This window comes from Chlorocebus sabaeus, chromosome 10 (genome assembly GCF_047675955.1).
Source record: "Chlorocebus sabaeus isolate Y175 chromosome 10, mChlSab1.0.hap1, whole genome shotgun sequence".
Lineage (NCBI taxonomy): Eukaryota > Metazoa > Chordata > Mammalia > Primates > Cercopithecidae > Chlorocebus > Chlorocebus sabaeus.
The window spans coordinates 119,460,619-119,484,910 of record NC_132913.1 but is presented as its reverse complement, the minus strand read 5'-3'; the positions used below and the strand labels follow the sequence as shown (position 1 = coordinate 119,484,910).

The window sequence follows — 24,292 nt, the reverse complement described above, 5'->3', positions numbered from 1 at the left end:
TACTACAAACAGGCTAAAAGATTAATAGAAGACAGTAGAGCTCAGTGGTTAAACAGGCTTCTGAAGTCAAAACACCCAGGTTTGAATCCAGGTTCTACCATTTAAGACTTGTGACTTGAGCAAATTATTTCATCTCTCCGTCCCTCAGTTTCCTCATCTAAAAGAGGCGATAATAATAAAAGCTTCTTTGTAGAGCTGTCTTAAGTACTAAAGGAGATAATACATGCAAAGTTCTCATTTTTGCTTCTTCAAATATGCCAGTGTCACAGAAGACAAAGTAAAGAGCTGTTCCCAGATTAAAGGAGGTAAAGGAACTGTAAACATGAAACACAATATGTGGACCTAGACCAGTCCCTGTACTAGAAAGGGGAAAAGATGCTAAACGGGACGTTGCTAGATGAATTGACAAAATTGTTATACATGATAGGTCTGATAAAAGCTATATCAAAAGTTATGTTAAATTAAGTTGATAACTTTCCTGTGGGTATGTGTGCTAGTCAGGGTTCTCCAGAGGGGCAGAACTAATAGTTTATATGCATATATGAAAGGGAGTTTATTAAGGAAAATTGGCTCATACAATCACAAGGCAAAGTCCCACTACAAGCCATGTGCAAGCTGAGGAAGAAAGAAGCCATTAGTGGCTCAGTCCATGTCCAAAAGCCTCAAAAGTAGGGAAGCCAAAAGTGCTGCCTTCAGTCCGTGGCTGAAAGCCCAAGAGCCCCGGGCAAACCACTGGTGTAAGTCCAAGAGTCCAAAGGCGGAAGAACCCAGAGTCGATGTCCAAGGGCAGCAGGAGTGGACTGAAGCATCCAGCATGGGAGAAAAATAAAAGTCAGATGACTCAGCAAGCCAGCTTAACCCACTTGTTCTAGACGCACTGGCAGCCAATTGGATGGTGCCCGCCCACACTGAGGGTGGGTCTTCCTCTCCCAGTCTACTGACTGAAATGTCAATCTCCTCTGGCAACACTCTCACAGACACACCCAGAAACAATACTTTACCAGCTACCTAGGCCTCAATCCAATCAAGCTGACACCTAATATTAATCATCATAGTATGTAAGAAAATAATCTTAATTCTTGGAAATACAGAAGTATGTGGGAGTAATGATGTAGTCAAATTTATTTTAAGCAGTTAAGGAAAAATTTTAGTTTATATTTGTGTGTGTACGGAAAAGTGGAGACAGAGAAAGGAAGCAAACAATAAGCAAATGGGACAAAATGTTACCAACAGATGAGTCTAAGTAAAGGGTGTATGCATTCATGAGCATTTATTCCAGAGAAATGAACACCACACATGGTTGATGGCGGCTTGATTCATAATAGCCAAATCCTGAAAACAACCAACTGTCATTCAACAGATGAATGGTTAAGCAAGCTGTGGTGCATGCATGCCATGGAATACTACTCAGCAATGAAGAAAAACAAACTATTGATATATGCACCAATCTGAATGAATCTCAAAGAATTACACTGAATAAAGAAAAGTCAATCTCAAAGGTTACATACTATATGATTCTGCTTATATAGCATTCTGGAAATGACAAAATTATAGAGTTTAGTGCTTGGATGGGGTTAGGGAGGCAGAGAGGGAGGGCAACAGCTGTGGCTATGAAAATGTAGCACAAGGGATCTTTGTGATGGAACTCTATCTTGACTGTGGTGGTGGTCACACAAATCTACAGATGTGACAGAACACACACACAAATGAGTAAAAGTAAAACTGGCAAAATCTGAATACAGAGTACAAGTGAAAATGGTAGACTGTGAACAAGGTATGTGTAGTTACCTGATTGTGATAACTGTACCTTAGTTACACAAGAAAAAACTACGTGAAGGGTACACGGGATTTCTCTACATTATTTCTTACAATTGCATGTGATTCTACAAGTAGCTCAAAATAAAAAGTTTATATTTGTGCCGGGCACAGTGGCTCATGCCTGTAATCCCAGCACTTTAGGAGGTTGAGGCGGCCAGATCACTTGAGGTCAGGAATTCAAGACCAGCCTGGCCAACATGGTGAAACGTTGTCTCTACTGAAAATACAAAAAATTAGCTGGGTGCGGAGGCATGCACATTTAATCCCAGTTACTCAAGAGGCTGAGCCAGGAGATTTGCTTGAACCTGGGAGGTGCAAGTTGCAGTGAGCCCAAATCACACTACTCGCTCCAGCCTGGGTGACAGAGTGAGATTCCATCTCAAAAAATAAAATAAAAATAAAAAGTTTAATTTAAAAATAAAAGCTAAAAGGAAAAATGCTTAAACAAAAATTAGCAACATAAAATAACATGAATAATGATAAAGCACCAGAGGCATTCCTATTAACTTAAGAATAGGAAAAGCCTGCTATTTGTTATTTAATAATGTTCTAAAAGAGATAGTCTGCTACATAACAAAAAAGGTGATAAAAATATTAGAAATGAGACAAAATGATCAGTTATAAAGGAAATCACTATCTAGAAAATCCAATACTCAAAAAGGATTAGAAGTTCAATAATGCCCAAAAACAATACACAAAAATAGCCTTTTTATTATATGCCAGTAATAATTTTAAAACTCTGTTACAATAAAGAACTTTGTTCCACTTATATTACTTTTTCTTTTTTTTTTTTTTTTTTTTTTTTTTTTGGAGATGAGTATCACTCTGTTGCCAAGGCTGGAGGGGAGTGGCGTGATCTCGGCTCACTGCAACCTCTGCCTCCTGGGTTCAAGCAATTCTCCTGCCTCAGCCTCCCAAGTAGCTGGGATTACAGGCATGTACCACTACATTCAGCTAATTTTTGTGGGGTTTTTTGTTTTTTTTTTATAATAGAGACAGGGTTTTACCATGTTGGCCAGGCTAGTCTCGAACTCCTGACCTCAGGTGATCCACCCACCTCAGCCTCCCAAAGTGCTAGGATTACAGATGTGAGCCACCATGCCTGGCCTACTTTTTAATTATTTATATAAACCATGTACGATTATTTTTCAGTGTTTTTTTTCTAATTTCCCCAGAATACAATGACTATCTTTAAGTAGCTTTTACATAACAACATATCCTCCAGTTCTCCCTGACAGAGCAGCACGTTTGTTCTTCTTAAATTTGCTGTTTCTCAGCCTCTAGTTCATCCTTCACTTTAGAAGCCAAAGGTTCCAGCAAGCAGATTAAAAAATGTTTTCCAATCCCTCAAGCCCTTAAATACTTTGACAAAGTCTAAATCAGTTGTATGAGATGACAATCTAAAGTTTCTTCCAGCTCAGAATCTCTATCTTGCCAGGAGCTAGCATCCCTTTAATCAGGTCTGAGAGACTCTAAGTGTGTGTTCTTCTACAGGCCTTGGGATCATCTAGCTTCACAAGCCTTTTCTCTCCCATGAATTCCAAGTTCTCAGTCAGTGAAAGTCACCCTAGAGCAGAATCACATTCAATTCATCCACTTCTAGTCAAATCTCTCACATTAACTTTAGTTTCAAACTAGAGCTGCTTCTAAGCCACTATCAGCCCAATCCATTTCCTCCAGGTGGATGTGCTATGTGCTTAGAGCACATCCTACAGAAGAGTCAGGACAGCTGGCACTCCTTACATGGAAGTAGGTCTGCTATGTCCCCGGTCCTCCATACATGAGAAACATGCTCAGTAAAGAAGCAAAGATAGAAAAAGTAAATTATTTTCATCATGCTTACAGAATACAGAATCTATTATATTAGAGAAAGAAAGGATATACATTTTTAAAGAAAGAATTTCATCTATATTTTCTATGTTAAAAAAAGAAAAAAGAAAAAAAAATTGGCCGGGCACAGTGGCTCATGCTTGTAATCCCAGTGCTTTGGGAGGTCGAGGCAGGCGGATCACCTGAGGTCAGGAATTTGAGACCAGCCTGGCCAACGTGGTGAAATCCCGCCTCTACTAAAAATACAAAAATTAGCCGGGCGTGATGGCACGTGCCTGTAATCACAGCTACTCAGGAGGCTGAGGCACAAGAATCGCTTGAACCCAGGAGGTGGGGGTTGCAGTGAGCTGAGATCGTGCCCTTGCACTCCAGCCTAGGCAACAGGAGTAAAACTCCATCTCAAAAAAAGAAAACAAGCGAAACTCTATCTCAAAAAAAAAACAAAACAAAACAAAAAGTTCAACCTTCTTACAACACTTTACTCCAAACACAGCACAGGATTATATTCCCAAGTGAAATATCATGGCACTGGCCTATAGATGAGGATAATGCACCATCTTAAAAATGCAATGATCTGCTGTAACAAAATGTCTTAGAATAAAAAGTGCAATGATATAACAATGAACCATCTCTTTAATCATTGCCTCTCAAAGTGGGACAAATGAAACCTCCATACATGCCACATTCACAACTTTAATTCTCTAGAAATAGGATTAGTGGGGACTCTCACTTTAAGACATACAATTAAGTAAAGTTTGATTTTTTGTTTCTGAAAAGTGTTCGAATTATTTTTGTAATCAAACAACAAAATATATACATATACACATATACATACATTGTTAAACCCCATTCAGCAATAATAATGCAGGTTCTATTTAGATTTACTGATAAAAATAATTATACTTCTTCCTAAACAAATTTAGTTCGATGGGTTAAGAGGAGCAAAAGATTTCATTATGGCCTACGAACATCTATTCTCCTCCTCCAGAACCTACCCCTGCAGGGTTATACACATTTTGCATAATAATTACTGGCCCAACAATTGAATGTGACTATCTCCCCATAAACAGGTAAAACTATACCAGAGGACTTCCCATTATGACAAATTCTGCCAATGGCTCATTTCTTTTCTCTGTGTAAAATAAGCTGAGCATATTAAAAGTGTCACTTCATGGAATTTCTTAGTATAATAGGTGAAAACATCTCAAATTACTTACATGATTGCAATTTAGGACACCTCAGTTGTATCACAGCCCGCCCAATCAACACTTGAAAGGCTTTTCCTATGACAGATGACGTAGGGAAAGCTACCAAGTTTGACTAAAATGAAGTAAAAAGGACAGAAGAAAAGAACAGAAAAGAGAAGCAGCTCGAAAACCATACTCCCAATGGCTCATGACCAGCCCAAGTCAGGGCTTCCCTGAACGTAACTAAATGGAGCTCTACGGTTAGTGCTATTCAACGCAGAGAACAGCAGCATCAGCAGCACTCTGGAGCATGGTTCAAACTGCAAACTCCCAGGCCTCCCCACAGACCCACTGAATCAGAGTCTCTAGGAGTGGGGTCCTGGAATCTGTGTTTTAACAGGCTCTCCCAGCAGCAGCTCTGATGTTCATTAAAGACTGAGAAGCACTGCACTAAGCTTCCAGGAGTGGACTGAACAGACCGCTTCTTCTTAATATTCCTTAGATGCACACTTCCAGGAGACAGCTTTCCAAATACCCACAACCTCACTGACAAAGACACTGGTATGGGTCACTTTGGCAAGTGACCTCAGAAAATTATGAAACAAGAGGGACTGTTTTAATGTCTAAACACATCTACTTCATTTTGTAATCTCAGCCTGTCAGGTAAAAGATCCAACTAGCTGTTTCACAGAACACAGAATTACATTGTTCTATGAAATTCTTATCTGAACGGAGAAGAAATGTTTCTTTTCTGCAAAGACACTAAAACAAAGCCTTCCCTGACCACTCGATCTAAAAACCAATGCAGTTCTTAACTGGGGCATTTTGCCTTCCCATTCCCACCCCAGGACATCTGGCCATGTCTGGAGACATCTTTGGCTGTCACCACTGGGGAAAGTACCATTGGCCTCTAAAGTGTAAAGGCCAGGGATGCTGCTAAACATCCTACCGTACACAGGACAGCCGTCCTTTTTCCACAAAGAATTATCCAGTCCAAAATGTCAACAGTACTGAGGTGGAAACACCCAGATCTAAATTAATCTCCTACAGTGTCCTTCTAGTCCAGCACGCTGTTCTATTTCCTTCACAGTACTTGCCACTCCTTGAAACGATCTTGGTCATTTATTTGTATACTTGGTTTTTTGGGGGTTTTTTTGCTTTTTTTTGAGATAGAGGTTCACTCCCTCACCCAGGCTGCAGTGCAGTGGCGCGATCTCGGCTCACTGCAACCTCCACCTCCTGGGTTCAAGCGATTCTCCTGCCTCAGCCTCCCAAGTAGCTGGGACTACAGGCGCGTGCCACCATGCCCAGCTAATTTTTTGTATTTTTAGCAGAGACGGTGTTTCACCATGTTAGGCAGGATGGTCTCGATCTCCTGACCTCGTGATCCGCCCACCTTGGCCTCCCAAAGTGCCGGGATTACGGGCGTGAGCCACCGTGCCCGGCCCTCGATCATCAGGCATTAGATTCTAATAAAGAGCACATAACCTACATCCCTCACATGCAGTTCACAACAGAGCTCGCACTCCTATGAGAATCTAATGCCATCACTGATCTGACAGAGGCGGAGCTCAAACAGTAATGCTTGTTCACCACTCATCCCCTGCTGCTGTGGCCCAGTTCCTAACTGGCCACAGAATGGTACCAGTCCACAGACCAGGGGATTGGGATCCCTGTTTAACAAGCCAAAGATTACCAGCCACCAACACAGGCTAAGAGAGACATGCAACAGATTCTCCTTCAAAGCCTTTAGGAGGAACCAGCCCTGCCAACACCTTGATCTCACACTTCTATCCTTCATAGCAGTGAGATAATAAATTTCTATTGTTTAGGCCGGGCGCGGTGGCTCAAGCCTGTAATCCCAGCACTTTGGGAGGCCGAGACGGGCGGATCACGAGGTCAGGAGATCGAGACCATCCTGGCTAACACGGTGAAACCCCGTCTCTACTAAAAATACAAAAAACTAGCCGGGCGAGGTGGCGGGCGCCTGTAGTCCCAGCTACTCGGGAGGCTGAGGCAGGAGAATGGCGTAAACCCGGGAGGCGGAGCTTGCAGTGAGCTGAGATCCGGCCACTGCAGTCCAGCCCGGGCTACAGAGCAAGACTCCGTCTCAAAAAAAAAAAAAAATAAATAAATAAATAAATAAATAAATAAATAAATAAATAAATTTCTATTGTTTAAGCCATTCAGTTTGTGATACTTTCCCATGGCAGCCTCAGTAAATCAATACACCAGAAAAACCAAGCTTAGGAGATTCACTGAAAACTCCTCTCCAATGATCTCAAACAACTGTTCCAAAAAAGGCAGAGGAATGTAAAATACATAGAGTGAAACTAGAGCAAAGTCTGATTAATTAAAATGTATTAAAGTCAGCTTAAAAATATACTTGTCTTTCAATCTAGTTTTCAAAAGAGTTTACCAAAAATTATCTTTAAAAGATGCTTGAGGCCGGGTGCAGTGGCTCACACCTGTAATCCCAGCACTTTGGGAGGCCGAGATGGGTGGATCATCTGAGGTCAAGAGTTTGAGACCAGCCTGGCCAACACGGAGAAACCTCGTCTCTACCAAAAATACAAAAATTAGCCAGGTGTGGTGGTGGGCACCTGTAATCCCAGCTACTTGGGAGGCTGAGGCAGGAGAATCGCTTGAACCCAGGAGGCAGAGGTTGCAGTCAGACGTGATACCACAACTACCCTCCAGCCTGGGCAACAGGGTGAGACTGTTTCAAAAAAAAAAACAAAAGATGCTTGAATAAAACACTAAGAAACAAATCCAAATGTATAAATTATTTAACATATGATAAAGGAGGCATTTCAGATCAATAGAAAAAAGATTTCTCACTAAATGGTAATATAGTAGTGGAGCTATACAGGGAAAAGAAAGGAATTAAAACATTATTCTTTATCTACTTCACACTAAACTTGACAGAGAAAAGAAGTTATCATAAAATACAAAACCATAAAAAGGATTGATAGATTTAACTGCAAAAAGATGAAATACATAAGTACTGAATATATACTACATCATAAACAAATGTAAAGACAAATGTAATATCTTGCTTCCCATGTTAGGTAAACTATTCCAAAGCACAGAATAAGATGAAAAACCCCCTCCCGTGCTATAAGTAAGTGTATTCTAGATTGCAAAGCCAAGTAAGGAAAGCAAAGAATACATGCCAATCTCAATAATGAACATAGATGCAAAAATCCTAAATAAAATATTAACATGAATCTCCACAATATACTGAAGATTACACATTCAAGCAAGTATATCCTATGAGAGTCTATTAAATATAACTCACTATATAGCAATGGGGGAGGTGAACTTAACAAATGTCCAAAAAAGAATATGACAAAATGTACCACCAACTAGTATTTCTTTCTTTTTTTTTTTTTTTTTTTTTTTTTTTGAGACAGAGCCTCACTTCTGTCACCCACACTGGAGTGAAGTGGTACAATCTCAGCTCCACAACCTCAGCCTCCCAGGTTCAAGCGATTCTCATGGTTCAGTCTCCCGAGTAGCTGGGATTATGGGCATGCACCATGATGCCCAGCTAATTTTTGTGTTTTTAATAGAGACGGAGTTTCTCCATGTTGCCCAAGCTGGTCTTGAACTCCTGGACTCAAGCGATCCATGCACCTCAGCCTCCCAAAATGCTGGGATTACAGACGTGAGCCACCACACCTGGCCACCAATTAGTATTAAACATCTAAAAAAAGGACACTTAATAAGCACTTAATTAAAATAAATACATGTTAATTTATTTACATATATGATATATAATATGTAAATATATGTCTATATATATATATATCATACTTAAGAGTATAACATTAATGGCATTCCCATTACAGTTAGGAGGAGACACCACCTACAACTCAACACTAAGCTGGAGCAGCCCTAGCCAACAAAATCAGAAAAGGAAGAGGAATAAATATTGGAAAAGAGACTATGTGTTTATTATTTACAAATAAAATGACTATCTAGAACATCTAAAAGGACATACTCACAAATTATATTATTGATAACATGCCTATATGCCAACAATAATAAATTTGAAAATGCAAGGAGAAAAAAAGATCAATTCTTTTTTTTTTTTTTTTTTTGAGACGGAGTCTTGCTCTGTCACCCAGGCTGGAGTGCAGCGGCCGGATCTCAGCTCACTGCAAGCTCCTCCTCTCGGGTTCACGCCATTCTCCTGCCTCAGCCTCCCGAGTAGCTGGGACTACAGGCACCCGCCACTTCGCCCGGCTAGTTTTTTTTTTTGTATTTTTTAGTAGAGACGGGGTTTCACCGTGTTAGCCAGGATGGTCTCGATCTCCTGACCTCGTGATCCGCCCGTCTCGGCCTCCCAAAGTGCTGGGATTACAGGCTTGAGCCACCGCGCCCGGCCTCAAAAGATCAATTCTAAGTAGCAACCAAAACCAAAAGCTAGTAGGGTGTGAAATCTAATTTGAATTTTAAAATTATTTTTAAAAACATGAAGGAAGGCCGGCCACGGTGGTTCATGCCTATAATCTCAGCTCTTTGGGAGGCCAAGGTGGGTGGATCACTTGAGGTCAGGAGTTCAAGACTAGCCTGCCCAACATGGTGAAACCCCGTCTCTATTAAAAATACAAAAATTAGCCAGGCATGGTGGTAAATGCCTGTAATTCCAGCTACTGGGGAGGCTGAGACACAAGAATCACCCGAACTTGAGAGGCGGAGGTTGCAGTGAGCCGAGATCGTACCACTGCACTCTAGCCTGAGCAACAGAGTGAGACTTTGCTCAAAAAATAAAATGTAAAAATTAGCCAGGCATAGTGGCACATGCCTGTGGTCCCAGCTATTCAGGAGGCTGAAGTATGAGGATCACTTGAAAACATAAAAGAGACCTAAACAAATAAACCCTGCTTTTGATCAAAAAAGACTCAATAATATAAAGATGTCAATTAAAAATGAGTTGAAAAAGTCAATGCGATCACAAATTCCAATCATGACCTTTTAATAGAAATTAACCAGTTTATCTTTTTTTTTTCCTCTCGAGACAGAGTCCTGCTCTGTCACACAGGTTGGAGTGCAATGGCGCAATCTCAGCTTAGTGCAACCTCTGCCTCCTGGGTTCAAGTGATTCTCCTGCCTCAGCCTCCCAAGTAGCTGGGATTACAGATGCACGCCACCATACCCAGCTAATTTTTCATATTTTTAGTAGAGACAGGGTTTCATCATATTGGCCAGGCTGGTCTCAAACTCCGGACCTCATTATCCACCCACCTCGGCCTCCCAAAGCACTGGGATTACAGTCATGAGCCACTGCACCCGGTCTAACAAGCTTATCTTAAAAATCAAATGAAAAAAAAAATGGGCAAAGGATCTGAATAGGCATTTCTCCAAAGAAGATACAATTACAGCTGACAAGCTTATGGAAAGATGCTCAACATCATCAGACATTAGGAAAATATAAATCAAAACCACAAGAAGTACTACTAGTCATACTCACTACAACTGTTCTCTTTAAAATGGCTAACATTCTGTGATATGAATTTCACATTGATAAAAAGTAATTTTTAAGATCTAATAGAAGAATGCCCAAAATAGATGAGAAATGTTTGCAAAAGAGTAACGAGAAAAGACTTGCTCTATCAAATTGAAAAAATCCTATGACACATTAGTAAGTAAAAGATGATGATATTCAACTAGAAATTGGCAAAGATATCATTAGAAGGAAACAGTCTAGAAACAGACATTAGGGAAATTATTTTAAAAGTATTTCACATCACCACGAGGTCAGGAGATCCAGACCATCCTGGCTAACACGGTGAAACCCCATCTCTACTAAAAATACAAAAAATGCGCTGGGCGTGGTGGCAGGCGCCTGTAGTACCAGCTACTCAGGAGGCTGAGGCAGGAGAATGGCATGAACCCAGGAGGTGGAGCTTGCAGTGAGCCGAGATCGCACCACTGCACACCAGCCTGGATGACAGAGCGAGACTAGGTCTCAAAAAAAAAAAGTATTTCAGATCACTAGGAGAGAGAACCACTCAAATGATAATTAGGACAGCTGGCTATCTGTTTGAAGAAAAGTTAGATTCTTACCACACATTAAAAAATAGGCCGGGCACGGTGGCTCACGACTGTAATCCCAGCACTGTGGGAGGCCGAGGTGGGTGGATCACGAGATCAGGAGATTGAGACCATCCTGGCCAACATGGTGAAACTCTGTCTCTTCTAAAAATACAAAAATTAGCCGGGTATGGTAGCAGGTGCCTGTAATCCCAGCTACTCAGGAGTCTGAGGCAGGAGAATCACTTGAATCCGGGAGGCAGAGGTTGCAGTGAGCCGAGATCGCGCCACTGCACTCCAGCCTGGCAATAGGGCGAGACTCTGTCCCTAAATGAACAAACAAACAAACAGACTCTATCCCTAAGTAAATAAATAAATAACCTGCAGGCTGGGCACAGTGGCCTTGGGAGGCCAAAGCAGGTGTACTGCTTGGGCCCAAGAATTCAAGACCAGCCTGGGCAAGATGGTGAAACCCCATCTCTACAAAAAAATACAAAAATTAGCCGGGCATGGTGGTGAATGCCTGTGGACCTAGCTACTTAGGAGGCTGAGGTGGGAGGATCACCTGAGCCCAGGAGGTCAAGGCTGCAGTGAGCTGAGATCATGCTACTACACTCCAGACTGGGTGACAGAGTGAGACCCTGCTTCAAAATAAATAAATAAATAAATAAAATAAACTGTAGGTGGCTTAAAGTGCTAAATGTTGGAAGTAAAATTATAAATACAGTAAGATATAGGAAAAATTGCTTAAAACTTAGGAGTAAAGAAAGTCTTCTTAGGTAAGACACAAAATACAGATGTCATAATGCTGAAGTCTCAAATTTTAAAAATCAAAAACTTCTGTAAGCCACAAGGAATCATAAAGACAAATCAATCGACTAGGAGAAAATATTTATAACACATAAGAGTCCAAGGATCAATATACAGAATATGTAAAGACCTACAATCAATATGAAAGAAGTAACTCAATTAAAACAAAATTGAAATTTTCATTTAAAAACAGGTAAAAGAAATAATCTAACTTAATTGTAGGTAAAGGAGATATTCTAATTTAATTGGTCAGTGTTTGCACACAGGTGTGAATATTCTTAAAGCTCCCCTCCCCTGGTGATTCTTATATATAGGGTAAAGAAGCACTAGGCCACAACCATTTGAAGAGCAGAAGGTGTCTCAGCCTGCCCAAGGCGAGGTAAAAGAGGAAAAATCTAACACCCCCTTGAAGAGCTCCTCTGCAATGGGTTCCAGAGTGAGGATGGTGGAGTGCATGGAGACAGAATGCCTTAAAGAAGACTGTTTTTTTTTTCTATCCAGTCGCAAATCATTCTCTTTTACTTTCACAAGACCGAAATATAAAAATCATATTCTCTGAGATGAATAAGGAGAACTACTACAAAATAAACTTATACATCTGTGTGCAAGCAGCCCATGATTACGTGCAAAATCTAACCAAAGCAAACACACAGGACGTTACAGGGAAAAAGCAAATTACAGAAAAATATCTGCACTGTGATTCCATCTGATTAGTGTCAAAAACATGTAAAATTAAACCACAGTTTAGGGATACAAACTATGTGGTTCAAGTATAAAGAAAACACAAAATTCAGATTACCTCAGAAAGGGGAAAGGCACGGAGATCTTCAATGGCAACGATAATTTTTTTCTTAATCTGACAGTTGTGTACGTTGGGTATTCATTGTCCTGTTATTCTATATGCCTTACATGTATTTTGCATACATTACTTTGTAACTTTTCAATTACCAACAGATAAGACTATAGAATGCATGCGTAGTCTTCTAATTCTAGCCTCAATCTTTTCCACTGAAAATCTGCCAGGTTCTATCATGTCCTTCTATCACCTGTTAGGAGTTAACAAAGACCTCAATTTTCATCTTTTCTTCTGAAATTGTATTACAAGGAGACTCATGGAGGTAGGGCAGGGATACAAGAAAGGGCAATGGATCTTCTGATCAAACACAAAACACTGACAATCCCTTCAGACCAGAACTCAAGAATAAAAACAAAAAACATGTGTAACAAAATTAAAAGCATTGCAAGAAGAATGATGCAATTTTAACAGCTAGATATTTTTCCATTAATTATTTTCTAAGTGATCAAAATTCCATGAAACCCATTTGAAATCTCAGCTTTCAATTCCTTTGAGATACAAATATTACACTGAGTCCAATTGAGTATTTGCAGTGTCAGAGCAAATTCTACATGTGGTGGGTAGTTTTGAGTTCAAGGACAGTGTCACATGTATTCCTTCCTACTGGCCAGAAGTTTTGAAGTCCCCGAGAATCAGGCCTGGGCTCTGCCCACAACACTATCATCTGAGCGTTCCTTTCATTAGCACAGTACAAGATCACACAATGACCCTTAAGCTGAAGCAGGATCCTGGATGCCTGAGGAAGTGGGATACTCTTTGGGTATAGTAAAAGCCAAAGGCTGAGACAATCAATAAATTAATTAGCATGAAGTATGCTGACTTCTTTGGAAGGAATTTTATGAACACAGGATTTAAGACTTCTTATACAATAAACAATACAATCACAAGTGCTAATAAAGTAGAACTAAGGGTGCTACAGCATGAAAATGTTATCAATCAATCAATAAACCTCTGAATTAATTATATATAAGATTGTACAGACAGATGGTCCCCAACTTATGATGGTTCAACTTATAATTTTTCCACTTTACAATGGTGCAAAAGCTATACTCACTCAGTAAAATTGTACTTAAAGGACCCACAAGACCCCTCTGTTTTTCACTTTCAGTACAGTATTTAATAAGTTACATGAGGTATTCAATACTTTATTATATAAAAGGCTTTGCGTGGCCAGATGCGGTGGCTCACACCTGTAATCCCAGCACTTTGGGAGGCCGAGGCGGGTGGATCATGAGGTCAGGAGATCGAGATCATCCTGGTTAACACGATGAAACCCCGCCTCTACTAAAAATACAAAAACTTAGCCGGGCATGGTGGTGGGCGCCTGTAGTCCCAAATACTGGGAAGACTGAGGCAGGAGAATGGCATGAACCCGGGAGGCGGAGCTTGCAGTGAGCTGAGATAGCACCACTGTCCTCCAGCCTGGGCGACAGAGCAAGACTCCATCTCAAAAAAAAGTTCTGTGTTAAATGATTTTGCCAAACTTTAGGCTGACATAAGTGTTCTGAACACATTTAAGGTAGGCTAAGCTAAGCTATGACGTTCAGTAAGTTAGGTGTATTACATTCATTTTCAATTTGTAATTTTTTTTTTTTTTTTGAGAGGGTCTCGCTTTGTCGCCCAGGCTGGAGTACAGGGGTGCGATTTCAGCTCACTACAACCTCCGCCTCCCAGGCTCTATTGATCCTCACACCTCAGCCCCCTAAGTAGCTGGGACCATAGGCACGCACCACCATACCCAGCTAATTTTTTGTATTTTTGATAGAAACAGGTTTCACGTTACCCAGGTTGGTCTCAAACTCCTGAGCTCAAGCAATCTGCCTGCCTCAGCCTCCCAAAGTGTTAGGATTACAGGTGTGAGCTGCCGCACCTGGCCCAATGTATGATATTTTCAACTTATGATGGGTTTATTGGAATACAATGCCATCAGAAGGCAAGAAGGATCTGTACCAGGGAATTAAAGGAAATTTTAAAAGATAACTTCCCTGGATCAGAAGCATACAGCAGTTAAATAGAAAAGAGTTGTAATGTACACTATTGGGGTGACGGGTACACTATTGGGGTGACGGGTACACTAAAAGCCAACACTTCGCCACTATACAATTCATCCATGTAAAGAAAGTCTCTTTACATGGCAGGCAGATCACGAGGTCAGGAGATTAAGACCATCCTGGCTACCCCTAAAACTATAGAAATAAAAACTAAAATAAATACTCCACAATTCAATCTAACCTCCCTTGTCATCTGCTTTCCATATTAACATTCACTTCTTAAACAGGGGTGTGTGTGTGTGTGTGTGTGTGTGTGTCTAGAAGAGAAAGAAGAAGAGAGAAAAAGAGAGTAAGAGAGAGAGAGGAAGGAGGACAGGGAATGAGAACACAGAAATATGTGAGAATAAAGAACGGGAAAGTAGTAGTTATTAGAATTGTATTCCAGAACTGCATTACCTCCAGGGCCTCTAAGGGAGCTTTCTTTCTCTAATCACATCCCTCTCCTCTCCTCACTCCCTCAAGTTTGCAAGACTGCTCTTCCTTCTTCTAACTTCTGGTCCTTCATCCCTCATATATATATATATATATATATATATATATATATATATATTTTTTTTTTTTTTTTTTTTTGACAGCATCTCGCTCTGTTGCCCAGGCTGGAGTGCAGTGGCACAATCTCAGCTCACTGCAAGCTCCACCTCCTGGGTTCCCACCATTCTCCTGCCTCAGTCTCCAGAGTAGCTGGGACTACAGGCGCTCGCCACCACGCCCAGCTCATTTTTTTGCATTTTTTTCATAGAGATGGAGTTTCACCATTTTAGCCAGGATGGTCTCAATCTCCTGACCTCGTGATCTGCCCGCCTCAGCCTCCCAAAGTGCTGGGATTATAGGCATGAGCCACCGTGCCCAGCCCCACCCCTCATCTTTTTTTTAACCTCTCAGTTGAGCAACCCCATTTGTGCTTTCCCTTCCCTGGATTCTCAGCCTCAAAGAGATACAATATATAATAATAATATTGGAAAGAAGTTATAGAATCCTGTTCCAACAGCCTCACAGTCCAGAGCTCTCCATGCTAGTGACCTCATTATTTTGCAGAGTCCCCTGAAGGGCCTGGTTAGAGGTTTCCTACATTCTTTCAGCTTGGCACTCTGGCAGCGGCATAGCCCAGGGACACATTCCAATTTCCTAAAGCTGAAAAGTACCATCTGAGATTCTAAAATCCTTACTAAAACTAACCTTAATTGAATGCCTTTCAAAAGTGTAAACAGTAGATAAACCAGTTCAACTCTATACCCAAGTATTTGTTAAATTATGGTGAGATAAATGATAAAACTACTCATTCTTCAATAATTATTGTATTGTATTGAAGACTTTCCTTTATAAAAGGAAAGCAACCAAACAGATACAATAGTCTGAAAGGCATATATGTTTTCTAAATAAATAACATTAGTAATTACTTCTCTGAATACCATATCACTTGATTGTATTTTAAGAGATGATTTGTTTATTCTATTAGCCTAAGAGATCAGAAGATTATAATATATCCTTTTATCACTTATAATTTGAATTGTTTTATGTTCTGATAATATTTAGGATCAAGAAAGAATAAGCATTATTGATTCTAACATCTCCAAACCCCAGCATTTCTAAGTAAATAAATACATATGTATTTATTTATATGTTTGAGGAGATAGCGATGTAAAAAAAATTTTTTTTTAAAGAATTGTATTCCATATGTCCAAGAAGCTAAAGACTGGCTAAGAGACCTGGAATATAAAAAAAAAAAAAAGATCCAAATTAAACTTCTAGAGATAAAAACCATGTCGACTGAGATGAAAAATACACTGGATGGGACAAACAGCAGATTAGACACTACAGAAAAGAAAATTAGTGAACTTCCAGATGCAGCAAGAGAAATTATCCAAAATGAAACAAAGAAGGAAAAAAGACTGAAAAAAAAATTGACAGCTGAGACCTTGAGGCTATGCCGGCCAGCCTGCTACCAGGGACCCATGTTTTTGCTCTACCACTTAGAGTCTCTTGCCTTCCCCTAAAGAGGTATCCTTCTGCTGCAACTTCCCTTCCCTGTCCCTTTTCGGCCCCTATGTGCTCCTCCTTTACTTAGACTTGCACACCCCCTTGTTCCCCACTTCACCAATTTCTGGTGGCTGAAATTCACACTCACAGACTTCAAAGAACATATTCTTGAGAGGAAAAAGGCATGTCTTACATGGCAGCGGCAGGCAAGTGAGAGAGCATGTGAGAACACAGGAAAAACTAACGTTTATACAACCATCAGATCTTGTGAGAATTCACTATTACAAGGACATCATGGGGGAAACCAGCCCCATAATCCAATCACTTCCCTCCCTCGACACATGGGGATTACAATCTAACATGAAATTTGGATGAGGACCTAAAACCAAACCATATCAAATAGCATCAAAAACTTAAATACTTAGGGATAACTAAACATTGATGGTTTCCTTAAAGGTTAAGCATATGCCTATTATATGATCTAGCCATTCTACTCCTAGGTATTTAACCAAAAGGAATAAAAATATATGTCCATAAAAGCCTTGTAAACAAATTTTTATAGAAGCCTTATTTGTTAATAACTAAAACTGGAAACAACCAACATGTCCATTGGTAGGTAAATGTATTAATAAACTGAGGTACATCCACACAATGCATTATTACACAGCAATAAAGAGGAATCAGCTACTGATACACTTAACAACAGGGATGACTCTCAATTATGCTGAGTGAAAGAAGGATAACCACATATTGTGTGGTTCCGTTTATATAAAATAAGAGGAAATTCTAGGAAATGAAAGTTAATGTACAATGATAAAAACATCAGTTAGGCCAGGTGCAGTGGCTCACGCCTGTAATCCCAACACTTTGGGAGGCCGAGGTGGGTGGATCATGAGGTCAGGAGATCGAGACCATCCTGGCTAATACGATGAAACCCCGTTTCTACTAAAAATACAAAAAGTTAGCCGGGCGTGGTGGCGGGCACCTGTAGTCCCAGCTATTCGGGAGGCTGAGGCAGGAGAATAGAGTGAACCTGGGAGGCGGAGCTTGCAGTGAGCCGAGATCACGCCACTGCACTCCAGCCTGGGGGACAGAGCGAGAGTCTGTCTAAAAAAAAAAAAAAAAAAATCAGTTATCTGGGATAGGGATCAGGAAGTCAGGGGTATGAAAACAGCTTTGGGCATAATGGATGTGGTCACTGTCTTGTTTGTGATGATAGTCTTACAGGTACACACATATGTCAAAACTTAACCAATTGTACACTTTAGAGTTTATAACCTGTCAACTATATCTCAATAAATCATCTTTAAAAATATGGTCTTAACCAATAATTAATAATCCTAAACAACACAAATTGAGCCCTAATTCATTTATTAAAAATGAGATATATTTCAGTCATAAAACTTATAAGGCATTCTTACTTGTAAACTATTATGAAAGACTGATTTGAACTGGTAAATTTTCAATAAAACATAAAGAAAATAAATGCATTATTTCAACAAAAAAGTCTCAGAACAATTCATTTTTTTCATTTACAAAAATTAACTAAAATTAAAAAGAAACAAGTAAATTTCTGACCTTGTTTAATCCTGTGCCATAAGTAAAAGGATTAAACAAAAATAATAATAGCTCCTTCTTGGTATAACTGTTGCTAGAGTTTTGCATTCAACCTTTTAAAAGTGATTAAAAATAACCATGGCAGACATCAAAGAAAGAGGCAGCTATTTCCCATGTGGAAAGCTGGTCTCTAGAAAAATGAAGTTAAACAGAAATGTTTGGGCCTTCTCTCTGAATCCGTCAGCACCTAGATAATCACCACAAACTTTTCCTCATCAAAGCCTAATGAGAAATAGAAACAATCCAATTTCATTAGAGGAGGACCAAAAAGGAAGTATAAGCAGGATTCTTCAATTAGCATTATACAACCCTGCCTCCTCCTGGTTTGGGTCACACAACCTCTCAGTGTCTACCAGACACTCCACCAATACTTTACTGAGGGTAGGGTATTTCATCAGCCCTTCTCCCCTCCTGATTTCATCAGAGATAATTTCAAGGTACTTTGCACCACATGAAGTGCCTTCCTACCAGTATGACCAGTGTCTCATCTGTCATTATCAGTACATCCCAGAGGCAGCCTGTTATTGGGGCAAGAAAGGAATCAAAAGTAGGTGGACTAACAGTTGACTAAACCTGATCAAGTCTTGCCTCAACATAACTGGTCACTTAATAACTACTCTAAGGCATCAAGTTCTTGCTATGGTTTCAAACAAAATACTTTCTATATGAAAAACCCATCAAATCCTTCTACTTCATATTACATGACAAAAAGGAGCATCTTGTGCTGTTCTACCACCACTCTCAGTTTAATAAAGACAACAAGAATTCCGGGACAGGCGCAGTGGTTCATGCCTGTAACTCCAACATTTGAGAGGCTGAGGCAGGAGGATCACTTGAGGCCAAGAGTTTCAGACAAGCCTGAGCAACACAGCAAGACCCTGTCTCCACAAAAAAAAAAAAAGTTTTTTAACTAGCTGGGCATGGTGGCTTATGCCTATAGAACCAACCACTCAAGAGGCTCAGGTGGGAAGATCACTCAAGCCCGGGAGTTCAAGGTTACAGTGAGCTATGATCACACCACTGCACTCCAGCCTGGGCAGCAGAGTGAGAATCTGTCTCAAAAAAGCCAGGTGCGGTGGCTCACGTCTGTAATCCCAGCACTTGGGGAGGCCAAGGCGGGTGGATTGCTTGAGGTCAGGAGTTTGAGACCAGCCTGGCCAACATGGTGAAACCCCATCTCTACTAAAAATACAAAAAATTAGCCAGGCGTGGTGGTGTGAGCTTGTAGTCCCAGCTACTCGGGAGGTTGAGGCTGGAGAATTGCTTGAGCCCAGGAGGCAGAGGTTGCAGTGAGCTGAGATTGTGCCACTGCACTCCAGCCTGGGCAACAGAGTAAGTCTCCGTCTCAAAAAAAAATAAAGAAGAAGACTTCTGGTCAAGTCTCCACCTCTCTGACATCACCAAAAATGGCATAGATGGCCATACCTCAGAGGGATCTATTCATTCATTCCAGGCCCAGTTTTACTTGTACTCATGCTCAATAGTATTTTGTTTCATGAAACTCCTCCTGTAAAACAAAAACTTTTTGAAGGATAAAATAAAAAGACAGGCTGGGCATGGTGGCTCACATCTATAATCCCAGAACTTTGGGAGGCTGAAGCAGGAGGATCGCTTGAGCCCAGAGAGTCGAGGCCACAGTGAGCCATGATCTCACCACTGCACTCCAGCCAGGGCAACATGGACATGGCATCAGAGGGTCTGCTTTAACTAGAGCACTGTTCTCTTCCTGTGCTTCTTGTAGATGTCAGTTAAAATGTCATTTCGGTGATTTCTCTAAAACACTTGTCACAGCCACAGTTTTGCATTTGTGTGATTATTTGAGTATCATCTGCAGAGGACAGGGATCATACGTGCACTCACTCTCCCCCATCTCCAATGCCAAGCATAGTGCCTAATACCAAGTAAGTACTCAAATATTATATTTGTTGATTAAGTGAATAAATGAACACTAAGTCTATAAGAAAGCAACAAAACATCTTTTAAGAGGACTTAAGAGTTGCATCACCTTCACAAATGTATCTTTGGTGGATGCCCAAAGCAGCTGAGCCCCCTTATTAAACTCAAAAAAAAAAAAAAAGTCAATTCAGATGTCTACATAAATTGCTCTGGCCTTCAATGTCTCAAGGCAAATGCTGAGCATCAAAGGCTGAGAGGCTAAACACACACACCCTCTGTATATAAAGCATACCTACTGGTTGCTAAGTAACAGTTGTTTTTGGTATTTCCTGATACTGTTGCTGCTACATAGGAAGCACTTCGGAAATACCAGTCAAATAAAAAAGAGCAACACTTCACAAGACTCTTAAGTATGAATGAAACAGTAACTATACTTAAACTGTGGTGTTTCATATAAACCTAACACCAAATGCAGAAGCAAAGAATCTCTAAGTGGCAAAGCCCTCAGCTAGTAGCTTCACTATTTTAGATCTCACACAGGAAAAATTCCATATAGATTTGTACTAAGACTATTTGAAAGAAATAGATCACAAATCAAGTGACCTGAGAGCATTAAATAAGAACTTCAAAATGCCACATGGAACTATTTCCCAAACTCTTAAGAATATAAAGAATTAGGACTTCCTGCCCCCTCCAATACAAATACAAATTATATCTGTACTTTAGAGACAAATCAAGTCCCATTTCATCCATAAATGACTTCTCCACCCTCTGACCTACTATAGCACTTAAAATCTGTACCACATATTTTGCATTTAAACAAATGTTCATTTTATTGCTTTCCTAATAATTTCATGTGTGCAGTCTTTTATTTCTTTCATATCCTTTAAAGTGTATAATGCTGTAGATGCTTAATTAATATTTATTAAATTGGAATGAAATTATAGTTTTGAATGAATTTTGGTATACTCACACATTTTATTCCCAAATAACATCATTTTCAAAAACAGTTCACATGCCTCAGTTTTAGCTCCATCATCATCAGATTAAAAATAAAGTCGTTATCCAACCACGATCAAATAAGGCTTACAGTTTTCTTAGTATCACTCATTTAAACTCAAATCAGGGGAGGTTTTCCAGTGCCATAGTGTCTTTTGAAGTCTAAGTCCAGGCTATTAGAAACACCTGCCCCTACTTTCTTCAATGCAGCAAATTTCACTTGAAATATTTCTCAAACCTAGTCAGTCTTAGGAAGATTTCTTTCTGCAGAAAACTTGTAAGACACAAAGTCTAAGCTCTAGAATATACTAACCATACCTCACTCACAACTGGGAAGCAAATTCCCCAGAAAAGGATCAGTTCAAGATGTACAGTTAAATGAGTCTCACACCTATAGAACCATGGAACAGAACAGAAAACTCAGAAATAATGCCACACACCTACAACCATCTGATCTTCAACAAGCTGGCAAAAAGCAAGCAATGGGGAAGGGACTCCCTATCCAACAAATGGTGCTGGGATAACTCACTGGCCATACACAGAAGAATAAAACTGGATCCTTGTATTTCACAATATACATAATGGGTTAAAGATTTAAATGCAAAGACCTCAGTCAGGCACAGTAGCTCATGCCTGTAATTCCAGCACTTTGGGTGACTCAAGGCAGATCTCTTGAGCCTAGGAGCCAGAGACCAGCCTGGACAACATGGTAAAACCACATCTCCACAAAAAATACAAAAATTAGCCGAACGTGGTAGTGCACACCTGTAGTCTCAGCTACTTGGGAGGCTGAGGTGGGAGGATCACTTGAGCCTGGGAAGTCGAGGCTGCAGTGACCTGCAGTCACTCCACTGCACTCCAGCCTGGGTGCCAGCGAGGCCCTGTCTCAAAATAAAATAAAAGACCTCAAACTATAAAAATCCTAGAAGAAACCCCAGGAAATACACTTCTTGACATTGACCTTGGCAAATTTTTGGCTAAGTCCCCATAAGCAACTGCAGCAAAAACAAAAATTGACAAGTTGGAACTAATTAAACTAGAGCATCCACACAGCAAAAGAAATTATCAACAGAGTAAACAGTCAACATACAAAATGGGAGAGAATATTCCCAAACTATGCATCTGACAAAGGTCCAATATCCAGAATCCCTATGAAACTTAAATCAACAAGCAAAAGACAAGCCCATTTTTTAAAATGGCCAAAGGACATGAACAAACACTTCTCAGAAGAAATACAAAAAAAAAAAAAAAAGGCCACGACATATAAGCAGCCAACAAATATACGGAAAACATGATCATGACTAATTATCAGAGAAATGCCAATCAAAACCACAGTGAAATACCATCTCATACCAGTCAGAATGGCTATTATCAAAAAGTCAGAAAACAAGCCCTGTTAGGCTCCGTTGAGAAAAGAACACTTATACACTGTTGGTGGGAATGTAAATTAGTTCAGCCACTGTGGAAAGCAGTTTGGAGATTTCTCAAAGAACTTAAAGAGCCACCATTTCACCCAGCAATCCCATTGCTGAGTATATAACCAAAGGAAAACAGACCATTATACCAAAAAGACATATGCACTTGTATGTTCACGGCTGAGCTATTCACAACAGCAAAGACAAGGAATCAACCTAGGTGACCATAATGGTGGACCGGACAAAAAAATGTGTATGTACCCTATGGAATACTATGCAGCCACAAAAAAAAGGAGAAAATCATGTCCTTTGCAGCAACACAGATGGAGCTGGAGGCCATAATCCTAAACGAATTAGCACAAGAACAGAAAACTAAATACCATATGTTCTCACTTATAAGTGGGAGCTAAACATTGAGCGCACTTACAAGTGGGAGTAGAAACATTGAGCGCCCATGGACATAAACATGGGAACGGTACACAGTGTAGACTACTGGAAGGAGGGGAGAGATGCGGGATATGGGCTGAAAAACTGCCTACTGGGTTCTTTGCTCAATACCTGGGTGCAATACACCCAAGTGAGTAACCTGCATGCGTATCCCCCATATCTAAAACAAAAGTTTATTTTTTTTAAAAGAGTCTCTACGATCAATAAAGCAGATAAAGTGTATCACTGTGGAAAGCGCAAACGTCAAGAACATGTTATAATTAAGCGGCTGCCATTCAAGATTCCCAAGGCTCCCCATCCCTGCCAGTCCTGAAACATCTCGATCAAGACCCTAGAGAACGCATCCACAGGTGACCCGAGCCTGGGGAAACGTCCTCTCTACAGCAACAGGCTCTAATTCTGGTCTCGCTCCCCTCACCCCATCCTAGGCTACAAAGGCCCCGGCGCTATAAGCGCGGCCTGGGAGGCCGGGTCGGTCAGGAGCGGAGAGTGGTGAGCTGGGGACACTGAGGGAGATGCCGGACAGGGAAGACGCGTGGACCGGGGAGCAACGCCAGAGGCGGAAGACGCTCCTCTCGGGCCGCCACCGCAGGTGCCTGGCGAAGTGCCGCGGAGCCCCCCAGAGGCCAGACCGCGGGTCGGTCCCGAAGGGGTCGCGCAGCAGTAGGCGGTGTAGGGGGCAGGCGAGTGAGGGCCTCACCGTTTCTCCCCAGAGGCCGGCGCCGCCGCAGTCCCGCAGTTGCTAAGGAGAATGCTCTTCCGGGTCACGGGCGCGGAGTTCTAGAGAGCGACGGTGGCCGGGCGAGGCCGAGAGCGAAGTGCGCGGGGCGTGTGCTCGGTGGAGGAGCTGGTAGTCGGCGGTTCAGCTGCCGCAAGGGCGAAATGGCCAGGCCAGGGGCCGCTGCGCCTTCTCCGGCCTCGCTCGTGGGGACAACTGGCTGCAACGGTTGGCTCCCAGTGGGCGGCCTCTGAGACGCCTTGTGCCAGGCGCGGGCTGGCTCCGCGCCCCTGTCTCACAGGCAGGAGCCTTCCAGACCCAGCTCCTGAACCTCCAGGCTCTGCTCCACTGGGCCAGGTCTTGCACGGCAGACACCGCCGGCCCCTTTCCTGTGACAAGGCTTTGCTCATTCTTTCGTTTACTTACTGCTCATTTATTGGACAACTGCTTGGGGCGAGGTGCAGTGCTGGCACTGGGGATACAGAGATGGGCAACCCCCGCGTGGTCCCTGCCCTCAGGATGCGAGGCTGATGGCAGAGCAAGCAGATGCCGTCTCCGGGATGATCGGAGGAAAGGAGACTAGGGGAGCCTGCCCAAGGGGCCCACCCCGACATGGGTGGGGAGCAGTT

General features: G+C 41.3%; 1 protein-coding gene across 1 annotated transcript in view; it reads right to left on the bottom strand.

The window, feature by feature from the left end:
* Positions 1 to 23,917, bottom strand: part of DIS3L2 (DIS3 like 3'-5' exoribonuclease 2) — a 375,772-nt gene extending 351,855 nt beyond the window's left edge. Inside the window, 1 exon segment of the mRNA XM_073020137.1 lies at positions 23,646 to 23,917. The gene's annotated coding sequence lies outside the window, so the exon portion shown is untranslated.
* Between the last annotated feature and the right edge of the window lie 375 nt (positions 23,918 to 24,292).